Source organism: Lissotriton vulgaris, chromosome 8 (genome assembly GCF_964263255.1).
Source record: "Lissotriton vulgaris chromosome 8, aLisVul1.2, whole genome shotgun sequence".
Taxonomy (NCBI): Eukaryota; Metazoa; Chordata; class Amphibia; order Caudata; family Salamandridae; genus Lissotriton; species Lissotriton vulgaris.
The window spans coordinates 1,312,769,451-1,312,790,158 of record NC_141696.1 but is presented as its reverse complement, the minus strand read 5'-3'; the positions used below and the strand labels follow the sequence as shown (position 1 = coordinate 1,312,790,158).

Here is a 20,708-nt window from a genome sequence, read left to right as displayed (position 1 = left end):
GCGGCGGGCAGTGTGGATACTGCGGGAGAGAAGAACATCCTCCAGACAGTTGCTCGGCGAGAGGGAAGACGTTCACCAAATGTGGCATCCCCAACCATTTCGCGAACGTGTGTCGAGGAGGCTCGCGAGGTAGAGGCAACCCGGGGAGGAAGACTCCGACAGGAGCCATAAGACACCTATCGCTAGAAGAACCCACATCTTCACGAACAACAAGAATCTCTACTCGCCACAACCAGCGCCTGGATGACTCCTCCACGGAAGAAGACAAAGAATGCTATTTTGTGTCGTTTGCGAGTGACCTCAAAAAGAGACGCCGACCGCAACCCAAGTGCAACATTGAAATTGATGGATCCCCTGTAACTGTCAATGTCATGGGATCCCAACACTACAAAAAGCTGAACCCAAAACCGCCACTCACCCCGTCCAAGATCAGGATTCTAATGTACGGAAGCAAAAGACCACTTCCTCTGAAAGGAAAGGTGACAGTCCGGGAGAAATCGGAAACCCAAGCAGTAACAACAAAGTTCCATGTCATTGATAGAGAAGCAGATATATTAGTCGGGAGCCATACCGCAGAAGACCTCAATTTGATTGCATTTGCAAATGCAGTGAAACTCCTCCAGACCAATGATATTCTAGATTTGTACCCACAATTATTCAAAGGACTAGGGAACATAAAGAGGCCACCAGTAAAGCTGCACATCGATAAGGCAGTACAACCTGTTGCGCTAAGACACCAAGGAATCCCTTTTCATCTCCAGCCACTAGTGGAGCAAGAAATCCTGAAGCTAGAGCAACAAGCCGTAATAGAAAAGGTAACAGGTCCGACACCCTGGGTGTCCCCCATGGTAATTGCTGAAAAACCAAAGCAACGAGTGAAGTTCCAGATCTGCATTGACATGAGGAAAGGCACTTAACACCAACGGTCGATGATATCCTGGCTGACCTCAACGGCTCACAATGGTTCTCAAAATTAGACCTAAACTCTGGATATCATCAGTTGACACTTGCAGTAGAAAGTAGGTATATTACCACATTTCGACACACCTTGGACTTCGCCTTTACAAAAGATTAAACTTTGGGATATTTTCAGCTGCAGAGATTTTCCAAAACACTGTGAGAGAAATTCTATCAGGGCTTCAGGGGGTCCTCAATGTAAGCGATGATATCCTCATCCATTCATCGACAATTGAAGAACATCACCGTCAACTCCGAGCCACCCTTCAGCGGTTGGCAGAACATGGCGTGATCCTTCACAAGGAAAAGTGCCAGTTTTTCTGCAAAGCAATCGAATTCTTTGGGTATGTCTTCAGCTCGGAAGGTGTCAAGGTAGACCCCCAAAAGTCACAAGCTATTTAACTTGCTCCCGCGCCAACAAACGCCTCTGAAGTGAGAAGCTTTTTCGGGAGGGCAAAATATTGTGGACGTTTCATTCCAAACCTTGCCACAATTGCAGAACCACTGCCAAACCTAACAAAGAAAGAAACCCCCTTGCCGTGGACTGGAGAAGAGGACAAGGCGTTCAAACAAGTACAGTCAGCCTTATTAGCTAGCACAACCATGGCGTACTTCGACACCACTCGATCAACAGAATTACTGGTGGACGCCAGCCCGGTAGGCTTGGGGGCATTACTCGCCCAAGAGACTGAACCAGGGACCTGGGTCCTATCAACCTTTGCGAGCAAAGCACTCACAGCGACGGAAACCCAATACTCACAAATAGAACAGGAGGCATTCGATCACATTCATTTATATGTGAGTGGTAACAGATCACCAGCCTATCCTCCGCTCTTCCAAGGGACTGCTCCTCACCCACCTCCAAGAATTGAAAGGTGGGTGATCCAATTGCAGCATTACCAGATGGAGCTGGTATATCGACCAGGTGCCATAAACCCCGCTGACTTCCTGTCACGTCACCCCCCATCCACACAGAGACAGATGATGGTCAAGAAACACAAACATAAGAGTTCTGCAACATGGTCTCCCAGTGGTCGTGCCCGCGAGCCCTCTTGATAGAGGAGATAAAGTCACACATGGACACGGACACAATCCTCAAACGAGTAGCTGATACCCTGAAGGACAGCTCATGGGAAGGATTTCTCAAAAACATCCACGGGTAGAGTGAGCCTGACAGGACCCGCCTGGGAAAGTTTTGGAAAGTTCGAGATGAACTCAGCGCCGTGGAAAATGGAATCATTTTAAGGGGTTCACGCAGCATCATACCACAAAGTCTGCAAGAACGAGCAACAATCCTCGCCCATGAAGGCCATCAAGGCATAGGGAGGATGAAGTCAAGAATGAGAGAAATGGTGTGGTTCCCGGGTCTAGAGGACAGTGTGGACACCATCGTGCGCAACTGCAGAGCTTGTCAGCTCACAGGTAGCTCCTAAACCCCTGCACCAGTGAACACCGAAGAGCCGGCCCCATCGACATGGTTGTGGGTGAGCCTTGACTTTGGGAGTGTCACAGACATTCTAATCGACAGTTACAGCAAGTATCCCATCGTCGAAGTCCTGCCGTCAACAGCATTCTCCAACTTGCAGCCAGCATTAGACTTCCTGACACGGCTAGGCATCAAACATAGACGAATCACACCCTAGTGGCCGCAAGCTAATGGCGAAGTCGAACGATTCATGCGCACTACCAATATAGTCTTGCGCAAGATGCTCCTTGGAGCGATAGTTGCGCGGTATAAATAACTCCTTACATTACATTATATTACATAACCATGGCCGAACGGACTGACCCAGAAACCTCTCTAAAACAGTTTCTTAGAGAATACTGCGACATGCCTCACTGTAAAACCTTGCGATCCCCCTGGTCGCTTATGCTGACCGGACCTTGACGATACCTCTTGCCCATGGCTGACAACTGAAGGCAAGAGTCTTATGACCCAGCAGATGCCTAGGCGCGGAGATGACAAACCAACGACAAAGCAAGTCAGCGCCGGAGGGCGTGAGTCAGCATTGTGACCCCTGGATGTTCTGTGTTGTTGCGAAATCGGTGGAGCGGGGGAAAGTTACGTACCCCCTATGAGCCAGGGCTGTGAACTGTCAAGTCGACCAACTGCACGGCCGTCACGGTGGAACGGGACGGAGAGAGGTGATAACACAAAACATCTCAAGGTTCAAGAGAGTTCCTTCGTCGGACGGAACCCAGCAGGTCACAGATCAGTCAGAGTCCACCGATCTACAACCCGATCCAATCGAGAGTATTTTTGATGAAACTCCGCCTCAGAGTCCAGTAAAGTCATCTGAAACAAATAGTCCCCGACAAGAACGAGAGGACCGCTGACATCCATACAATCTCAGGACGAACCCCCTGCCTAGCAAGCAACTAGCTGATTTTGTGTGTTAAAACATGTTTTGTTAATTTGTTTAAAAAACCAATTTGGGGTGTGATGGTACAGTCTAGTCATTCACCGAAGTCGGGTGAAGCCATGGAAGCACCCACTGACAATGTATCACTCTCTGGCCAGGCGTGGCCAGAGAGCATAAATAAAGGGGCCGGGGTCGCTCGCGACTTCCGGTCCGGGCCAGTGAACCCAGGTGTCTGTCCCCTTGATTATGCGGCGCTGCGGCAGGCCTGCACAGGGTGAATGACTGCGTGTGCTATCGTGGTCTCCACAATGCTGACCTGTTGTTAGTGTGTTGTGGCACTTTCAACTGCATCCTTAATACAGTTCTCTCAATCTTTGCTGGTGTCCTTAAGATAGGGTCTAAGACTAACCCTTGGCAGGGATTCCATTTTTAAAATCAGACATCCGTTTGGGTTTAGCAATCATGCAGTGAGCAAAAAATGCTAAACATTTTAACAAGTAAAATTCAAAAGCTCCAATCCAATGACAGCACTCAAATGTAAAGAAAAACCAGAGAGATTTACAATGGTGCATTTCGAAAGTATAAAATGTATGTAAATGATGATATTTTTTAAGCTTCTGCAAATATGATTATCTTTCCGTGGCATGGCGACCTTTGCACTGCCTCAACAATCAGCCACGCCCCGTGCAGATAAGAGTAGTGAGGAGGTGGGGCCGGGTGGGGGGGGATTTTGACAGACGACGACAAGGGAAAATGTATTATTTACTTACCTGCATAGGCTGTAGCTCTCAACACTTCATAGAATTGCATATCTCGCTTTCAAATGAGGGAACAACACTGCTCCATCTTACCTTTCTTACCTTTCTTCCCGCCTTTTGCCCTGAAAAATAGCCACTCACAGCTCTCCCCCATGACTCATACAAGGCTTGCATCCCATGGGGACAGGCACTTCTTAGTCCAAGCTGCTACAGCTTGGATTCCCCTTCATTGGTCACTATGCAGGATCACCTCTTGGCAGCCTTTAAATATTCCTTGATGACTTTCCTGCACTAGGCTACTTCCATGTCACTGGGTGCCCAGCTCACGGAGGCTCTAGAGGGTTATGCATCCAGTAGGGTAGCAGTACAAGGGTCCTGCTATATCAGTCAGTGACAGGGAGAGAGAGACCTGTGTGACCCACATCTCTCTCACTCTAACGTGTTGGCTTCCTTACTGGACTGAACCATCCTTTCTCACAATGAAAACGCTGTAGCAATAGGTTGATTCCTATGGCGTGATTTTACAAGCTCTGCTCTGTGCATAACAAAAAATAATTCAAGATGGAAAACCGTGTGTGAGCATGCATATGTATACACACCGGGGTGGATTCTTAGGGCCTTATTTATGAGGACTTGCAACACTTTTGCACCGCCAGCATAAAAAATGCGCAATGTTGCGCCCTATTTACAAAGTGACCCATCTAGGCAGATGCGTCACTTTGTAAACCCCTGTGCCACATTATACCTGCGCCAGGTATATTATATGCAGGGTGGGCGTTCCCCCGCAAAAAGCCTCGTAGAAGTGGCTCATTGAAATCTAATTTCAGGGCGCCACTTCTAGGATGCCATTGCATCAGTATATTACGCCTGCCTCACAGCTGGCGTAAGACTGACGCAGAACTATATTCATAGGCCTCCCCCTGCATTGTCATGTCGCAAGAAGGGAACAGTGAAAACTGTTGCATCGCTGTTTTCATGCAGTGATGCAACAGTTTTCATAAATAAGGCCCGTAATATGTTTATTGACAAAGTACAACAAAAACCATTACAAGATGACTGCCTTGGCACCTGCTTGTATGCACATGTATGAAGGACCATCTTATAATGCATTTTATGATACTTTAATATTAGTTTACCTTTCCAAGATGCCCAGTAGTTTGCTTTGCTGGACCTGTAAATTAATAATATACTGTAGCTAGGGGGACACGTGTAGGCAAACCCAATAGCTCTGCAGGAAAAGCCAGACCTGATTGCTTTTCCAATGCTTGTTATTTCATTGCTAAAGAAGTGAAAAGTGAAGGAGTTTCATAATTCTCAAACACCGAGACAAACCAACCAACATGGAAATAAATCATACACCTCTGACTTGGGTTTATTTATGCCAATTCAACTCGATTACTTCGCTATAGCATGCTCATAGCAATACTGAATACACAATATCTACCACCAGGTCTTTATCAGTAAAATGTGTGTTTAGCAAAATCCCATTATTACCTATTCCTAGAGTATAAAATTAAAATTAATCAATGTAATTGAATTTCCTGTTTACAAGTATATTTCACAATCCCGAACACTGGTTCCCTCCACCAGAGTATAATAAAACATCACACCATATTTTATCTTCGTATAGAGCATTTATTTTCAATTATGGTATTTCTTTTCTTCAATATGCATTCCACATTTATTTTTAATATAAACATTTGTGGATCAAGGGTAACTATCTTCTTAATTACATAATGAAACATGCTACGCAAAGTTAAAAATAACACACTGTAAATCACATGAACCCATTTGTCCGGTACTTTATGTAAGTGTTTTTAATATACTTCCCTCCTACCACCTCAAATCTCCCGCAATCTCGACCGGAAGTAGAAAAATGGGGACTGGCAGAGATTGGGGTGCTGCGCAGAGAAGAGTACTGTTGTCTGAGGGGAAAATTAAATACCTCTGGAAGGGGATGAGATATGAGAATCCTTCAATGCTGCGGGGAATGAGATTTTGATATCAATTTATGATCAATCAGCTAACCTATCTCATTCGTCAATTTTGGACCGTTGGTATCTGTCATTGAGTAAAAGACAAACCCCGCATAGGTTAGATAAACCCCATAAACTGACGCCACTCTGAAGAACCACTTACAACTGATAAAGTTTGAAAGTTTTATATAAAAGTCAAATTTATATGCGAATACAATCCTTTCAGGATAAACCTCAAAGTATACAAAAGAATACAAAATCAGCTCCAGAATCAGCAATTTAAAGCATCGATGTGAAGTGGTTCCTTTGCGTCATCTACAGAAAGAGAAAAGTATCAAGTTAAATCTGTCCCTACTCTATACTAAGTGTCATCCCTACTTCGCAAGTTCCTAACCTAAAAAGGTGTCAGCAGTTTGACTCCCAAAGAAGTTCAAACTCTCTTAGCCTCTAAAGGTAACTTTAAGTTTAAGAAGCAGTACCCTCTCTGCCTACCCATCCGCTCTCTAAGGGTCCTCGGCCTACTGCTCTCTTGCTCTCTGATCTCTCTCAGCGCATCTGCTCAAGTCATCTACGCTCTTGCTTGCCCTGAGCTCTTCGCTCTAAGCTCCCTCTGAGCAATTCGCTTCGCTGTTCCCTTCGCTAATTGCCAAATGCTCTCTTCACCCCGGGGTGCTGTCCCTAAAATACACAATCACAGTGTGGGTGAAACGCCCCTTGACGCCCACCACGGACTTTCCCCGATGATGTCAGTTTCTGGCTTCTTCCATTGCTTCATCTCTTTGCGTCGTCCGTTAAGTTGACCTTTCTCCTTAGATGTCACCTTCGTCTTCTTGTTGGCGACTTCTACTGACACTTTCAGATCAAAAGTCATATGAACTTAAACAAGACTTTAACTTACAACTGCGATTCTTTGACCCTTCTAGGTCCTGTGAATGGTCATTCAAAACAAGTCTCAAATTCCAAGCGTCTCTCCTCACGTTTAGGCAATAAGCCCCGTCCGGCATTGTCACCTTAAATCTAACAAGTGCTAGACTTCTTGGCTCTCACGTCCACATCAAGCTATTCACGACTCCTGTGAGTCCACTAAATTACACACATTGGACTGCGCTACTACGAACCCTTGGTCAGTCAGGTTAAAATCACAAATGACCTAAACCCTTCTAACATTCTTACAAAAAGGCCTTAACCTTTAACATATATATATATTCGTACTTAGCAAAAGTCCTTTACGTGTATGTGAATACATTGTACATAGAATATAGACTACGTAAAGTATAACTTATTCTCATTCGCTATATCGTGTTATACATGTTCTACACATTCCTTCACGTTTCATTTCTCGCCGCTTCTCCGGTTTAAAGTTACACACGTACATGAATTCTACTTTGCACGTTCTACATTTCGTAAGCATTTCTACACATTTCTACATTAGCCCACTACGTATACGGGCCTTCTAAATCTAATACATGTTCTAACGTGAATACAGTTACATTTCCTATATTACTTTTGATTATATCGGTTATCTATATGCTATAAGTATCAACTTCACATTACGATATACATTTCATTCCTACGTTATACGATGTGCTTGTAAATATGGCCTATACATAATTTTTATTCAAATTTGCGCTCTCTCAGTCCCCCCTTTGATGACTTCTAGGAGTCATCACTAAATGCAATTTGAATAACATCTCTATACAGGACTAGTTACAATATTCCCTCTTTTCATCGTTTTGAGTGCTCTTAAGCTTTTGTACTGTTGATCTTGTAAAGCAGCTAATCTCCTTTCTTGCTCTCTCATTGTTCGTTGCAACCGGTTCGACCTATACCATTTATACAATTTTACTAAACCTAACAATATGATTATACAAATTAATACTATCAATACAGGTTTTAATATGTACCATACTATGCTTTTACCAAGGTTGGCAAACCAACTCCCAACCTTTCCTACTCCATGACCGACTTTTTCCCAAACGTTTATTTTTGATAAATCTTCGATCTCTTGATGAATCTGTGTAATGTTCTGTATGACTTTCTCAAGTGGTTTTGAATTATCAGGAATATAAGTACAACATTCCTGAACCTTCAAAGCCTTACAAACTCCGCCTTCTTTTTCTAGCAGTACATCTAAAGCAAGTCGGTTCTGAAGAACCATTGCTCTAATCGACTGCATCTCCCCTTCTACTAACATTAATGACCTTGCAGTGCTTGCAGACAATCTATCTACAACTGTAGCCAGTCTCCTGATCTTAACATCGTTAAGTATTAAACCTAACATAGGAAACATTGCTCCAAATACATCTCCTACTACTTCTGCATCTCCTACATCCCTTTTCGCTCTCCTCGAAGCCTTTCCTTCTATTATCGCTACATCCTTTGCATGATATATTTTGGGGAAGACAATTGCCAAGTAACACGAACCATACCAATTGTCAGGTAGTTTTACATAGGCATTTCTTCCGCATACAAAATACACATTCGGAATAGCTTGCATTCCTTTCATAAAATCTTTCGTATAATACTCTAATCTAAAAGCATGTTCGCAATTTACTTCACCTACAAATACACTCTCATAATACGTTTTGCTTCGAGTTAAACATAACTTCCCTTTCTGCGTTCTATCCAAAGCTATTGGACCATTGCTACCTTTCTTTTTATGTGCTTTCTCTTCTTCGGTCCAATCCGTTTTCCATTGTCCTGACATTTTCAGAATCTTCTGCCTTCTGTATCTATCATCTACTTGTCCTATGAACTTTTTCTCAACCTCTGACATCTTGCAAGTCAGGTTATTTCTACGTGCATATGAAGTATCTAGTGTATCCCAAGGAAGAAAGAATTTAGCTAGTCTATCCTCCTTTTTGTAATAGTCCCACTTATTCATTTGTTTATAATTCGGAACTTCAGGCAGTACCGAATCATAATTTGAAAGTAGTACTCAAATCCTTCCCTTCCATAAAATATACTGAGCAGTAAACTACATGTTATCCCATAAGTCAGTGGGAGATGATGATATCTAATGCCTTCGTCTACAGAAGCCGGCAATTGCATACAAACATAGCAATCTTTGGCCTCCATGGCATCGATATACTCGTACAATAGTTTAGCATATGCGTTTGACCTAAAGTTTCCCTGTGACTCGTCTACATGTAATCTACGAGCTTCATCTGCCAGTAACGCCTTTTCACGTATAACATTGCTCTCCTCGTTCTTCCCCTCAAGAGCAGGTCTCAAAGTCGTTACAGGCTTTACGTCTGCTGTTTCTTTATCGCTTTCATGTCCTATTATGTATGATATAGTCACTACTGTAATTATGAGAGAAATTACTACTGCTATTAGTGTACTTATTATACATCTAGCTTTTCGGTTTGGGTTGCCGTTCTCCATGTCATCAAACAGCGTAGCTCCTTCTTTGCGAAAAGTTTTTCCTTTCCAGTCTTTGTTGGCTTATTTGCTTTCTCAGTCTGTAAAGTGCTCTTTATCAACAAAGTCTCTTTTCGCAACAATGTCTTTTCTCCTTTAGCAACAGACAACCCTAACCCTTCTCCGTCCTCTAAATGTAATCCCTAATTTTATTCTTCTTTCCACTCGGCGCTAGGTTATCTTCTTCTTTATAGCTTATATACAAAAGTCTTTTATGCATCAACAATAATTCTCGCACCTGCAGCTTTCACAACAATTTCCAATAATTCAAAACGAATGACTTTTTCTTCTTCCTCTGGAATTTGATGACCAAAAGTCGGAAACTGTAATCTATTTAGCACTAGATCTTGAATTTGACTCAAGTATGGGGGTATGGGAAGTGTGAAAGTCAGTAACCCCTCAGTCTCGAGTCCAGGCGTCAACATCCATATCTCCACTGCCACAAATGGATCGTGATCGATTACTTTCACTTTCTTCACTCTCCCAGATTTCTGTCCCCAAGACATCTGCTAAATAAGTCCAATCTGGGGTGGCGTACCTTCTGCAGGGCACACGTACCCTTCTCGATCTCCTTGGACTTTCAGTTCCTGAGTCTGTAGTTTCCTCCTCCTGATCCGATTCCTCAGCGATCGGGACAAGTGTTCTTCCTTGATCTGCTTTTAAGCTTGGCCTTCTCCTTCTCTCCGGCCAACTAGCTTCGTCACTCCTTGTCCTCCCGCTCCTTGTTCTTGGACTTATCTCTTGGTCATTCTCAGTTTGTTCGGTTTCTGATTCGATCTCCCAATCACTCTCTTCTCCTGAGGCGACTTCGGTCTCACTGATGTCCTGACCTTCGTCGACCTGTTCCGTCTCAGTCTCAGCCTCTTCGATCACCTCCACAGCTTGGCTTTCCCCCTCTATGGCTTCTCCGCTTTCCGCTGGATTCTCATCCGAGAGAGGAGCTGTTTCTTCTAGAGGTGTTGGCACTCTTCGGGTGTGTGAGGCGTGTATCCAGTTTGGCAGGCCTCCACACTTTACTGCAGTATTCGTCACAAGTATGACTTGAAACGGTCCTCTCCAGCGCACGTCTAAGCAGTTCTTCCTGACGTGTTTTTTCACCAGGACCCAGTCCCCCGGACTCAGGTCATGGCACAAATCTTGTGCTGATGGAACTTCTGCAGCCTGGACCTGGAGGGACACAGAATTAACGGCATCAGATAGTCCCTTACAGTAGTCCAAGATCAAATCGTCTGTGATGTTCACTAGGGCTGCAGTCGGAACCGATGGCAATCTCATGGCTCTCCCCATTAGCACTTCATGTGGAGAGAGACCTGTTTTTCTATCTGGTGTGCTACGTATGCTCATAAGAACCACTGGAAGTGCGTCTGGCCAACTCAGGGATGTTGCTGAACAAACTTTGGCAAGTCTGGACTTTATCGTGCTGTTGATTTGCTCTACAATCCCTGAAGCTTCTGGTCGATAGCTGCAATGAAGTTTCTGATCGATACCCAAAGCTGAACATAGCATCTTCACTATTTCGCTGTTAAAATGAGTTCCTCTGTCCGATTCCAAAGAGGATGGCACCCCAAACCTCGGTATCAACTCTCTAAGTAACAATTTTGCTACCGTAAGTGTATCGCACCTACGTGTAGGGTAAGCCTCAACCCATCTAGAAAATATGCAAACAATCACTAAAACGTATCTGAGTCTATTGCATTTAGGCATTTCTATGAAGTCAAGCTGCATTCTATTGAAAGGCCCCCCAGACCTCCCAATGTGACTCAATGTAACTGGTGTTCTCTTGCCCACATTTAGTTGCTGACAGATCGTACATCTCTGACACACTGCTTCTGCCGCTACTCTAAACTTTGGGTTAAACCACGTTTGTCTGAATACTCTCACCATAGCATCTCTACCTATGTGCGCTGATCCATGCAATTTCCTTGCCATTGGACTAACAAGTTCATTTGGTAAAACTGCTCTCCCATCGGCAGAGATCCAAAAGTTCATCTCACTTCTAACACAACCCGCTGTTTCCCAACTCTTTTTCTCATCATCTGGTGGATTTTCCTGAACACTTCTTAGCTCATCCCATGTATCTACAGTATCCAACAACATTGTCAGTTCAGTTCTTTCCTGGATTCCTCCCACTTTCACATCAGTGTGAGAATATCCCTGTTCTGCGCAGTAACGCGCTACTTCATCCGCATAGCGGTTACCTAGTGATACAAAATCGACATTTTTTGTATGCGCTGCACATTTGACCACTGCAATAGCTGTTGGGCCTTGCAATGCCGCTAACAAAAGTCTCACGAATTCTCCATTCCTAATGGGAGAACCCGAGGAGGTCATGTAACCTCTTTGAGACCATAGCTGCCCGTAATCATGAACTACCCCGAAACCATACTGGCTATCGGTGTATATGGTGACTCGAATTTTGTTACCTGCTAAACAAGCACGGGTCAAAGCAATAATTTCAGCTACCTGAGCGGAATGTACTCCTTCCAGGCAAGCGGCTTCCACAACTCTGGTAATAGTACAAACTGCATAAGCTGCTCTCAGCTGACCGATATTGTCTCTTACACATGAACCATCAACAAAGAAAATTTCATCGGGGTCAGTCAATGGCTCATCTACAATATCGGGTCTCGGTTTGGTGCATAGTTCAGTCACATCAAGGCAATCATGGTCTGTACAAATTTCTTCATCGATCTCGTTTGGAAGTGGCATCAAAGTTGCAGGATTCAAGACGGAGCATCTTTTTAGGGTCACATTCTCGGCAGCCAGTATGACTTGCTCGTAGCGTGTGAGCCTGCTATTCGTCAGATGCTGAGTCTTAGTCCTGGTCATTAACAATTCTACAGAATGCGGTACATACACCACTAACTGATGACCCATTACCACACTTTCAGAACGTTCAATGCTGACACCCGTTGCAGCTACGGATTTGAGACATCCGGGCAACGCTGCGGCTACTGGATCTAATGTAGCCGAAAAATACGCCACTGGTCTACGCGCATCTCCATGTATCTGGGCCAAAACTGCTAACGCGCATCCCTCTCTTTCGCAGCAGTAAAGCAAAAATGGTTTTGTGTAATCAGGCATTCCTAAAGCCGGGGCACGACATAAGTCCTCCCTCAGCTGCAAAAATGCCATCAAACAATCCTTGTCCCATGGTACCGGATCACTTACTCCTTTGTGCGTCAGTTGTAATAACGGTTTTGCCTTCAGTGAGAAGTTGGCTATCCACTGCCGACAATAACCGACCATGCCTAGAAACATCCTGACTTCTCTTTGTGTTGTAGGCGCGTTCATTTTCATGATCGCCTCTATCCTGTCTGGAGACACCTTCCGTTTTCCCTTTTCAATCCTATGGCCCAAGTATTGCACCTCAGTCTTACAATACTGCAATTTACTTGGAGACACCTTGTGTCCGTTCTCGGCCAAGTGATTTAACAAGGTTATGGTGTCTTCTCTGCAAGCTTCCTCCGTTTCTGACGCAACTAGGAGGTCGTCTATGTACTGGACTAGAACCGAGTTCTTGGGCAGTACTAGACTTTCAAGATTTCTTTTCAGTAGCTGGTTAAAGATCGATGGGCTTTCTGTATACCCCTGAGGGATACGACACCATGTTAAAACGCGATCTTCCAGCTTAAAAGCGAAAAGATACTGACTCTCTTCATCTAAAGGAATCGAAAAGAAAGCCTGACACAAATCTATCACGGTAAACCATTCAGCTTGGAACGGTACCTGAAATAATATCACTGATGGATTCGGTACCACTGGACAACATGAAACAACAATATTATTAATCTTCCGAAGATCCTGCACTATTCTGTATTTTCCACTAGGCTTCTGCAAACCCATAATCGGGGAGTTACATGGACTTCCCACGATCTCCTTCAGTATTCCCTGTTTAATCATGGATTCGATCACAGGCTTTATTCCTGCAATCGTCTCCGGAGTCAACTTGTATTGTGGAGTTCTTGGATACTCAGCATTGGGTCTTACCAAGATTTTTACTGGTTCTAATCCTTTGATCAGTCCTATTTCTTCTCCAGTAAAATCCCACACCTCAGCTGACACTTTCTCCCTCAAATCCTGTGGAAGCTCCTCCACTGTTAAGGTAGGATATAGTTCCACGCACTCTTGCGAGTTTACAACCTTAAAATCGGCATCCTCATCATTGGTCTGTACTTCTACTCCTTCAGGTGTGCAATGTATTGTGCAATTTAGTTTACACAATAGATCTCTTCCTAGCAAACACACAGGGCTAGAATCACAGATCACAAACTGATGTTCGTCACTGTAATTCCCTATCTTTACTGACACTGGTTCGGTCAGAGGATTAGTCATCCTCTTGTTTGCGACTCCTACCACCTGAATCGTCTCTCCCGATATTGGCAAACCTGGGACTACCGCTGATCTCAACGTGGATCGAGTGGCCCCTGTATCCACCAAAAAGGTTGTAGGGCATCCAGCTACTTCAGCCTCTACGTATGGTCCTCTTTGATCTACTTCCAGGGCTGCTCCTAGAGTGCAGTCTTCCTCCCTATTTACTCGTTGCCCTGTAAGGGGATCAACGTAGTGGCATTCTTCTCCTCCTACAAACAATGGCATTTGTCTATAGGTTTTCCCTCCATTTGTAATGCGAGGTGGTTGAGGAAACGGGGCCCGAGGAGTCTGAGTCCCCCCTTTGATAAACTTTCCCTTCGGGGCTGCGGCTCCCTTAACCACGTTATTCTGTACCTCTTCCTCCTCTTGTTCTAATTCCCCTGTTTCAGCGTTGTAAGGACACTCGCGTCGCCAATGTCCCACTTCGTTACACTGATGACACCTCGTTGTCTTTTTCAGTGTCGCGATATCCATTCTCGGTCTTTCTTCCTCATCTCTGCTCTGATTATTCTGTTTCTTTGCTTGCGTTCCTGTTCCCTGTTGCCGCTGTCCACCCTTTCCAGCTGCTTGCATTTGTACCAGCATTAACTTTTCCTTGAGTTTCTTTGCCTTTGAATCTATTTCATCGCTACAGTACCTTGCATACCTCAAAATTTCGTCTAAAGGTTTGTTCTGCCAACAGATCAGATGCTGTTGTATCATCAGGCTTATGTCTGGTCTCAATCCTAAAACAAACTTCGACACAAACTGTCCTATGTCCTTAGGATCCATTACGTCTAACCCACTGTATTGTTTAAACGCTTTCAATAGCCTCTCATAGAACTCGTGAACTGTCTCTTTGGGCTCCTGAGTTGTTCGATCTATCTTAACCCAGTCTATGTCTTGCACTGGCACTTTCTCTTTTAGCCATGTTATTACTCTTTCATATTTCTCCATGACTCTATCAGATGGACCATTTGTCTGGGTATCTCTCGGAGGCTCACAAGTAGGCCATTCAACATTTAGCTTGCATGCCGTCCACAAATCTCCGGGCACTACGATATCGAACAATGTGTTCAAATCGATCCACAGCACCTTAGAGATCTTCACGAACCTCTCTACCTGCTTGTACCACTCAACGGGATTTTCTCTAAGCTTTGGGAAGGAATTGGTAAATGCCGCCAAATCCCCCCTACTCCAGGGTACGTGAACGTAGTTTCCGTTCGCGATTTCTCGCAAAGGGAAAGCTTCCATTCGCATTAGGTCTGTGTCCTGGGACTTCACAATTGCACTTCTTCTGACAGATCCCTTCTTAGACCATTTTTCCTCCCATCTATCCAGATCTCTCCATATTCTGATACACATGACTAGTTCCCGTATGTGTACTCTTAGTCCAATCGTTCTACGTTCATCCAAATCTAGGTCTGTGCAATTCAGCCTATGATTGGGCTGTAAAGCTTTGGTTCGTGACAGGTCTATCATATACCTATTTGCCAAATTAGATACATTTTCATGAGCTGACCTCGCTCTCCGAGTAACATCCTTGGATAAGAACAATATTTCATCTGGTGCGTACAGCTCTAATCTCTCTATTGCCACTGTGCCATCAATTATTTCATCTAAGTCTGACTTCAAACCCATTACATCAATCCGTCTTGCTTTTATTTCAGCTCTCAGTATGTCAGTCCTAGGTGGTTCGCTCATACCCCTCTCACCTCCACTATGCGCCCTACGCCTGAACACAGGTGAGTTATGAGGAGTTTTCTTTCCATCCCTTTGTTCCCATCTCTCTAGATCCCAAGCCTTTCCATCTTCCCGTGGGGTGTGGTGGAACATTACTCCATCCCCCATCCCTACATTGCGTCTTTTCGGCTCGGTTTTTCCAGATACGAGATAGGATCCACCGTTCTGTTCTAAATCACTGTAACTCGCTTGCTGTCTGGTGTCGCTCAATAACCGATAAGGTCCTTCATGGCCCTCCATGCTCCCGCGATCTCGTTCTTGACCACCAGAAGTATGGCGGGACGTTTCGCGACTCCCTATATTCTCATGACTTCGCCCATGATCACCGGATGCATGGCGAGACCCTTCACGACTCTCCATGTTCCCGTGATTCCAATGTTGCACTGTTTCACCCGGGGTATGGTGAGTGCATCTGAAAGTATTACGGTACTCCTGCGTCCTTCGTTCCCCTTCACTAAAGGTGACGCGAGGCACTTCGCCACACCCTGTACTCCTGTCGTCGCACATTTGCCTATTGCCGCTGATAGTAGGACAATTAATTCCTCTGCTTTCCTGACTCCCTCTCTCCCACTCCGGGCTGCTTTCGCCAGCTCCACAATGAGAGAGGATCCGGTTATCCTGATCTCTCCACTCTGCTCCTGTTTCTAAACTTTTACTCCGAACCTCTTCGGCAGTGTCCCATTCTTTCAGGTATTCCCTTAATTCCTTATGGGTTTTCGGTTTTGGTCCCCTTAAGTCCATTGGCCCTCTTTGACCCCCTTGTTCTACCCAGGGACCTATTGCGGCATCTAATGGGGTACTCCGACTCATCGGTGCTAGTATCTGTCTCTGAGGATTCATCATGGTATTCCTATTCTCCATCTCTGCTCTTTCCCTGTCCCATCGTGCCTGTTCCTCCTGCTGGACCCCTTCTGGGTTGTAGATTGACACAATAGGGCCTATGGTAACCGGTACTTGTAAAGCATCCGGCATTTGGTAGGACCTTGCATGTTGCGTTTCTGGCATTTTCTGGACCACGAATCTTCCCACTACTCTCTGTTCGGAACTAGATTGAGGTACTTCCTCCTCTTTCTTGGCATCCCACTCTGTTACTGGGATCGATTTATATTCCCCCCATCTAGCTCCGTCCTCTTGTGGTAATATGGGACTTGCGGCCCCTCCGCTGTACGGAGGTGGTCTATCTGTCTATAGCCTCTCTATCAGATCCTCTTCTGTCTCGCTTTCCTCATCTTCCTCTAGAGGTTTCCTTTCTCCCGTAACTTCTAGCATCGGGTACAGTTTGTCTGCTTCTATCTTCTGCACCCTCCATTTCTTAGCTTCCTCGTCCCATTTGGCATCCTGTACTGCCTTTACTGATCGTCTCACTCTTTCTTGGCGCCTCTTTACGCTCTTTTCATGTGCTGTTCTAAACCATACACTAAGTGCTTCGAACTGTGTTGGCCTCGGTAGAGGTCTTGTTGCAAGCATTACCGCTTTTAGTTCGTTCAACACATCTAGCTTAAACGTTCCAAATCTCGGAAACGTCAGTTCCTTACTCCCTTCAGTTAGCTTATTCCACTCGGAGATCCATAGTATCGAGTGCAAGCCTACATTCACTGCCATATGATAAGCTGGTGTGCCTTCTGGTGGAGCTTCCTCTCCGGCATATAAGTTTCTTCTATTCCTCCTAAAGAGTGCTCTTAAACTCTTAAAACACTTCATTTTCGATAATCTACAATTTTCCCTTTACTCTTCCTTGTTTACGTCCCGATGACAAGCACCAACCAATCACTACGCGGCTCTCACTAATCGGCCTATCTCAGCGCGATTCTTCGCCGACGTCTGACAAACTAACCAATCTCAGCGCGGTTCTATGCTGACGTCACTCGTTTCCTCTGCAGCAGTTCTCCTTCTTTCTCAAACTCGTCTCACGATTTCGCATGCGTTTTCATTCATACTCCGAAAAATGACTACTTCCGTCCAAGCGATCACTTTTCTCTGACTGTACGGCCACAGTCTAACTGTAATTGCTACCTCAACTGGCGAAACGTCTTCCCTCTGACGGTCGGACGATCGCCTCAACTGATAGGTTACTTACACACAGTAAACGTACGACCAGCGTCCGTTACTCATACACTCACTCATACGCTCCCCCTATCATCGGTCTGTCGGGCGATCAATGGTACCTCATGACCCCCTTTCAATGGTAGACAAATTACTCTGGGTGTTCGATACACCCGAACCACTTAAGTCCTTCCCTGGAGCTTACGATTTCATCCGGTTGCGCGCGCTCACAACCTTCCCTCAATCACACTACAGGCATTCAACTCCGCTTGACATTACAACACAGGAACAACATAAAACACCGCAATCTTACAACGCATGACCCTTATACTCACTCTCGACCGACTCTGCTGCTTTTCTCTTGTCGCACCGTCAGCACCGTCTTCGGCTGCAATTCTTCTTCTGGTCGTCGATGACTAGGGACCTTGGGGTAAACTAAACCTGGCCTAGGTCGTCTTCCTCAAGAAGATAACCATCTTTACTCTGCTACCAACTGCGGGGAATGAGATTTTGATATCAATTTATGATCAATCAGCTAACCTATCTCATTCGTCAATTTTGGACCGTTGGTATCTGTCATTGAGTAAAAGACAAACCCCGCATAGGTTAGATAAACCCCATAAACTGACGCCACTCTGAAGAACCACTTACAACTGATAAAGTTTGAAAGTTTTATATAAAAGTCAAATTTATATGCGAATACAATCCTTTCAGGATAAACCTCAAAGTATACAAAAGAATACAAAATCAGCTCCAGAATCAGCAATTTAAAGCATCGATGTGAAGTGGTTCCTTTGCGTCATCTACAGAAAGAGAAAAGTATCAAGTTAAATCTGTCCCTACTCTATACTAAGTGTCATCCCTACTTCGCAAGTTCCTAACCTAAAAAGGTGTCAGCAGTTTGACTCCCAAAGAAGTTCAAACTCTCTTAGCCTCTAAAGGTAACTTTAAGTTTAAGAAGCAGTACCCTCTCTGCCTACCCATCCGCTCTCTAAGGGTCCTCGGCCTACTGCTCTCTTGCTCTCTGATCTCTCTCAGCGCATCTGCTCAAGTCATCTACGCTCTTGCTTGCCCTGAGCTCTTCGCTCTGAGCTCCCTCTGAGCAATTCGCTTCGCTGTTCCCTTCGCTAATTGCCAAATGCTCTCTTCACCCCGGGGTGCTGTCCCTAAAATACACAATCACAGTGTGGGTGAAACGCCCCTTGACGCCCACCACGGACTTTCCCCGATGATGTCAGTTTCTGGCTTCTTCCATTGCTTCATCTCTTTGCGTCGTCCGTTAAGTTGACCTTTCTCCTTAGATGTCACCTTCGTCTTCTTGTTGGCGACTTCTACTGACACTTTCAGATCAAAAGTCATATGAACTTAAACAAGACTTTAACTTACAACTGCGATTCTTTGACCCTTCTAGGTCCTGTGAATGGTCATTCAAAACAAGTCTCAAATTCCAAGCGTCTCTCCTCACGTTTAGGCAATAAGCCCCGTCCGGCATTGTCACCTTAAATCTAACAAGTGCTAGACTTCTTGGCTCTCACGTCCACATCAAGCTATTCACGACTCCTGTGAGTCCACTAAATTACACACATTGGACTGCGCTACTACGAACCCTTGGTCAGTCAGGTTAAAATCACAAATGACCTAAACCCTTCTAACATTCTTACAAAAAGGCCTTAACCTTTAACATATATATATATTCGTACTTAGCAAAATTCCTTTACGTATATGTGAATACATTGTACATAGAATATAGACTACGTAAAGTATAACTTATTCTCATTCGCTATATCGTGTTATACATGTTCTACACATTCCTTCACGTTTCATTTCTCGCCGCTTCTCCGGTTTAAAGTTACACACGTACATGAATTCTACTTTGCACGTTCTACATTTCGTAAGCATTTCTACACATTTCTACATTAGCCCACTACGTATACGGGCCTTCTAAATCTAATACATGTTCTAACGTGAATACAGTTACATTTCCTATATTACTTTTGATTATATCGGTTATCTATATGCTATAAGTATCAACTTCACATTACGATATACATTTCATTCCTACGTTATACGATGTGCTTGTAAATATGGCCTATACATAATTTTTATTCAAATTTGCGCTCTCTCAATGCCATGGACCCAATTAATAATTAGATTGCACAACCTGCACGCCTCAGCCGGCTTCGACTATTACCTGCATTGCACAAAAACTACAGCACCACATGGGGATACACATGAGCAGCATACTGCACAACCGCGGACCGTGCAGGTAACATCGGTGGTGCAGTGGGACCGCATTCGGGGGTATTTCGAGGGACGACGCTGAGGGAAAATTCATTATTTATTTAATTTACCCTCTGCATTATCCCTCAAAAGCCCCCCCACGCGGCCCCACTGCACTGCCCCACCGCTGTTACCTGCATGGACCGTGGCAGGTGGCTAGGAGTGCACTAGTTCCCCATCTCATGTTACAACTGAGACCGGCACCTGATATACTCTAAGTTTCTGCTGATCATAGTCCCATCAGGCAACCATGGTTAGGCTAAAGCTATGGGTACACTTCTGCTCACAATGACAATGTCTAGTTTATGGTTGGGAGTTGGGATTGAATAAGTCTTTTACTGTATGTTTAAATATACCTTGATGAATCCACTGGACCTCTGAATATAATAAATAATATTGGGTATGATGCTATGTTGTAAGACACTCAACAAGACCACGTATAATACAATGTAATGTAATGCGCTGAACTGCCAGGGTCTATCAGAAATTGACATCTGAGTCTATTAAAAACATCAATAAAGTTTGTGTTAAAACAAAAAATGCCGCAATCTCAAAAAAAGTCTTAGATCTGACAGTCACAAAGATATAAATATTACACACTGATTGTATTTAATCTTTCATTATGTTATCTAAACAAATTCTACCTAGATGCGTCACTTTGTAAATATAACTCAATAAGGTGCATGTTTTTCGCTGCTGATGCGTCACAAAAAGTGACGTACCGGTGGCGTAAAAGTACAAAGTGACGCATCTACCTAGATGCGTCACTTTGTAAATATGACAATACGGTGCATTTTTAACAGCACTGGTGC

General features: G+C 44.4%; 1 protein-coding gene across 3 annotated transcripts in view; it reads right to left on the bottom strand.

Moving 5' to 3' along the window:
• The window catches only part of GUCY1A2 (guanylate cyclase 1 soluble subunit alpha 2), a 1,137,327-nt gene that overhangs the window by 392,176 nt on the left and 724,443 nt on the right, over positions 1 to 20,708 (bottom strand). The gene's annotated exons all lie outside the window — the stretch shown is intronic.